Below are 5,632 nucleotides of genomic sequence, written 5' to 3' on the forward strand. Positions count from 1 at the left end.
TTATAGGTGTGAGTCTTTATTCTATAATGATTCAAGTTTGTTAAAATATTATTTGACCGTCTAAAACCATACTATACTGTTAAAAACAAACCAAATTAATTAAGTGGTTATGATGACACTACTCTTGTTTTAAGGTTCAGGTTTTATAAGATTATGTCATTAATTCTTCCTCTTTATGCGATACAAATTTTTCAAAAAACAAATTGTACACCATCTAAATGTTATTCATATAGTTCGTCAATTACCAATTAAAGGTATTACTTTCTATATGTAATTATTAAGGGTACTAAGACTTTGTAATCCACATATATATCGTGCACAAATCAGTATATTATCGTGTCACAACATGAAGAATGAAGAACGTATTTTTTATTTTTTATTTTTATTAAAATGTGATTGTTTGATCTTATTAGAAGTTTAGAACCAACCCAACTACTCACCAAGAATCAAAATTTTGAAAAGCTCTCTTACAATTCAAATTAATACAAGCATATGTATGTCATCGTAACATCACACACAAATCAAGAAATCCTAAAAACCATGAAATTTAGTACAAGAGTTGACATAAATTAACAACAAAAGAGGAAATTAAAGAATCGAAACCTGAAAATTTGCTTAGTGACATGCAGTTACACAGTTTGTGATCTTAGAAAGATGGACGACCACCACCGTTGTTACCCCAATAAGCATCATTTGGTAACTGAATTGAGTTGAGTAAATTCGGTGGCATGCCTTGAAATAGCGACGGATCCCCCATTAATTGCTGTTGTTGTTGTGATGATGGTGTAATGGCTCCCGGAGATCCAAGCGAGCCACCTGGCATCGGCAGAGTACTTTCTTCATCTTCAAGAGGGAGTCTTTCGTAGGCGGCGTTGCTAAATGATGCCGCCATGATAACCACCGGCCCCGCAGCTAAAAGTGCTCCAACTACACTGCCACCTACTACCTGCCCTTGACCACCAGCTAAGTAAATAGTCAACCCCGTAGCCGCAGGCGGTGCTGGTGGAGGCAGGAAAGAACCAGACAACGACAGAATCTCAAATCTCCCGTGTAATGTCACAACTGCTCCTTGCGAGGCAGGTTGCCGGAGTGTGACATTTGTGACAGTGCCAGTCCCACTTATGATACAGACACCACGTTGCCGGCGGCGTGCAAAGGTGCTGATGCTGTCCATCACATCACATCCATCGGAAACTTCCATGACGTGGGTGCGCAGAGCATTTGCGCTGTCCCTGGTGATTATAATTGGTGGTTTAGGTTTGTTTTTTGACCCTGATGGACGTCCTCTGGGCCTTCTTCCCATTTCTCCGTCTTTCCCTTCACTGCTGCCACCACCGCCGCTGGTGTTTAACATCTCTTCGTTGTTCTTCTCTTCACGGTCTATTTTGTGGCCACCCATGTTGAGACCACTGGTGCCGCTTTGTTCATCTTCGGAATTTTGCTGTTGGAACTGGTGAAGATTGAAGTTTCTTGTATGAAACGGAGGTGGAAGAGAGTGTGTCGTAGGATCCATCTCCGATCGGTTCTTGTGATTCAAGAACCAACTATATCAAACAAATATTTTACCCTAGAAAGATTAAACGATGAACAAGAACACCGAATTGATCAATTCTGAGCTGAACCGAAGTGGGTAGCTTGGATTAGTTGTGACGGAGGTGATCTAGATTTTTAAATAGGTTCATATGAGTTCAAATCTATGTTTCTTCGTATCATATGCTTGTTATGTTTAGGGTTTGTAAGGGTTATATGTAGTGGGTTTTGGTACCCATGTGTTTTACTCCTAGAAGAGAACTCATGGGTTTGGGGTTAGGGTTAGGGCTAGCTAAGGCTAGATTCAGATCGAAAGTGATTTATATCTCTAGGTATATTATTTATGAAGTATAATTTGGACTTCGTAGACTTTGGTTTTAGTTAAAGGAGGTTATCGATATTTTGGGGAAATAACATAAATTTCCTATGAATTTTTAAGAATTAAATTTTTTTAATCCCTAAATTATTTCCATGGTTTTAAGAGGAAACAAAGTCGTAAGTAACTTTTCTTTTTAGTTTGTGTTACCTAAATTAACAGCTAGAGATGCTACATGCCAACTATAGTTTTGTTTTTGTTTTTTGTTTTTTTTCTTGTTGGTATCTTTTCTAGGACTTACATTGATGGTTCCTATAAAATCCGGGTAGTTAAGAATGGCATCTGCTCCATGTTACTTAAAAGTTGCTCGATTGTACGCCGGCAGCTTCCTCCGTCCTATCGTATGTCACCAGCCATAACCTCTTAATATCATGATTTCGTGAATGTATCGTAGCCGAGAATTTTCCTGATGGTCGTGGCATAACGCCTATGTACCTCTTTTCCTGCAGTGATGGTGGAGGTCGGTGATCCTTTCCACCGGAAACCACCATTTCGTTGTAATGACCAGTTTGCAATTGCACCGATTGTTGGAAAAATTGCTGAATTTTCTGGTAATTTTGATTGGTGGTGTTGCAGTATGGTGAATTCTTTTCAGAAGATTATGAGTTTGATCATGGACTCTTTGGCTACAGACTCCCAAAAACCGAATTAAATGCCACATCATTCATTCTCGACTCCTTCAATCCTTAGTTAGGGTTCTTCAATTTCATATTAGCTAATGAAATTAGGACTTCAGAAAAATTTCGTTTCATTGCTAAATGACTTCCAGATCAATCGAGATCATAAGGAAAGAAGAAAAAGTCATCATCGATGGAAGTAATGATTTTGAAATCCTGAAGATGACACCGACCACAATCCTAACAATTGTGATGCTTTTGAACACGGTTCTTGAATATGAGGTATTTGAATTTATAGGGAAGTATCTCTCGTTTTGATTACAAAAAACACTATATAATGAGATTTACCCACTAATATTGTTGAAGGACAAATCAACGATTGTGGTTTTTCGGATTTCATATGCAAATTCCGATTGAATTTCTCTGAAAACAATGTTATTTGGGATTGATTGTATGAAACGTTGAAGGAGATAAGACGTGGAAGTTTGGATCAATTGACTTTTAAGTTTGACTATTTGGCTGACTTGACTTTTAAAACTAGTAAAAACAATTCTTATATATGCCATGTGTCATTTCTACCTATTAAGTTAGGTAACAGAGACTAAAAAGACAAGTTGCTCACGACTTTGTTCCCTCATAAAGCCAAAAACATAGTTTAGGACTAAAAAAACCAACCCTAAAATGTTCGTATGCATTTGTGTCATTTTCCCTAACTGTTTATATAAATTAATGGCATCCATAATACATTAAATTTATTAAAGTTTAATGGATTAACACATCATCATTTTATTTTTTATACAATTCTACATTAATTATTCTATAATACATTGAACTTTATAAAATTTGATGAAATATATTTTTAATAGTTAAAGGTTTTTTTTTTCTCATTGAAGAGTTCATTGAACTCCATATCCATTAATTGCCAATATAACATCCTACAACAACAAAGTTTAATCCATTAAATGTCAGTTAAATATATCATATTATTCACCTTTCTCATTAAACTACACATTATGAATATGAAATATATTAGTATTTATATATTATCTCACTTCTAAACTTTTTCATTTTTTAAAATTTAAAAATATACAAACATAATTTACAAATATATAGATATAATTTACAATGTACCAATGGTTAGACGGGTTCATTAACCGGCTAAACACACGAACTTATATGGTACCACTAATCCACACTTGATGGAATTGTGTTCTTTGTAGTACTTTCGGAATTTCGGTACCAAGCACAAGCAATCCCGCACTTATCTCGTGTCACTCGGTGTCCTCTACTGGAAGTAAATATAGTGAATTAATTAATAACGAATATTACAATTAAAAAAAAAAGCATTACCACGTGATTTTCTCTAACGTTTGGTTTTCAGTTTTTCATTCATTAGAACATGTACGGGTATTTTTTTTCCATTATTTGATAACAGATAATGATATATATATATCTCACAATTATATATATATATATATATATATATATATATATATATATATATATACATCAAAACCGATTGATAAATATTGCGGTTAAAACCATACAAGATCACCGCTAAAAACAATAGCGGCGACATATCGATGGTATTGCTAAAAAAAACCGCAACTAAAGAAACTCCTAGCCACTAATGGTCTTGTCGCCAGTAATACCTATTAAATCGCCGCTAATGACATCGTCACCGCTAATACCCGGATATTGTCGTTAAAAGCGTCGTCGACATATCGATGGTATTGCTAAAAAACAACCGCAGCTAAAGAAACTCTTCGGCACTAATGGTCTTGTCGCCAGTAATACCTATTAAATCATCGCTAATGGCATCGTCACCGCTAATACCCGGATATTGTCGTTAAAACCATCGTCAGTAAAGTTGTTTTTTACTTTTATATTTAAAATCAACAATTATCTCAGGTGCAGAAAACAACTATGTAACGACATTAAATGCAGAAAATATGAAACATTAAATGCAGAAAATAATTACATAACAACTTCCACTTATGTACCAAAAATGTTATAATTTCATACATATACCAAAACAATAACAAAAGTATTATAAAGTTATGGCATAACAAGTATAACACAACACAAATTAGTACGACGTGTCATTATCTTGATTCTCCTCGTTTCCTCTAGAATCACCTCATAATTTATTTGTCGCAAACCATGTTAGAAGTTCCGCAGTACATGCTGCATCGTTTAGCATTGACCGAAGATTCTCCAACTACGTAATAAATAACAACATATATACTTATAAGCAAAACTATCAACATAAACCAAACTACCAAACTAACAAACTAACAATTACCAAAATATAAGCAAACTACAAATTATCAACATAAGCCAATTAACTATTAAATTAGCAATTACCAAACTAACAAACTATTTAATTACCTTCTAAGCTAAACCAACAACCAAACTAAAAACCAACAAACTAACAATTTCTAATTTATCAAACTATCAACAGAAACCAAATTATCAAACTATCAAATTACCAAATTACCAAAAAACCCAATTATCAAAACTTTTAATAAATAATCATCACAAACCAAAATTACTAAACCAACACACATATATATATATATATATATATATATATATATATATATATATATATATATATATATATATATATATATACACGGGAAAAGTGAATATATATTACAGCCTCACCTAAGCTTAGGTACTAAACCTAATGAAAATGTGCCGTTTATTATATAAAGATTGCGGTTAGAGGATTCATGATTAATACTTGAAGATGTAGATTCAAGATCGACGTAATAGTTTTGATAAGGAAGCAAAAATATTAATTATCTTCGACTTCGTGACAATGAAAAAAAGTAATGTTCCTTAGGGTGAAGTAAGAAACGATCATGGATGAAAGAAAGCAGGGATGGTAAAACGATAATTGAGGAAAGAAATGTTATCAAGGATGATATATTTACCAAATGAAAACCAAATTGGGTATATTTACTAAATTAAAACGACATATTTTAGAGGTTTAGTACCTAAGCTTAGGTGGGGCTGTAATGTATATTCCCTAACCCCTATATATATATATATATATATATATATATATATATATATATATATATATATATATATATATATA

At 33.5% G+C, this 5,632-nt stretch overlaps 1 pseudogene; it reads right to left on the minus strand.

The window, feature by feature from the left end:
* Positions 1–452: 452 nt before the first annotated feature.
* On the minus strand, positions 453–1,855 carry LOC145121213 (AT-hook motif nuclear-localized protein 24 pseudogene; annotated as a pseudogene).
* Positions 1,856–5,632: the final 3,777 nt, after the last annotated feature.

The sequence above is a fragment of the Lactuca virosa genome, chromosome 6, assembly GCF_052849685.1.
Source record: "Lactuca virosa cultivar CGN04683 chromosome 6, Lactuca_virosa_CGN04683_v6, whole genome shotgun sequence".
Lineage (NCBI taxonomy): Eukaryota > Viridiplantae > Streptophyta > Magnoliopsida > Asterales > Asteraceae > Lactuca > Lactuca virosa.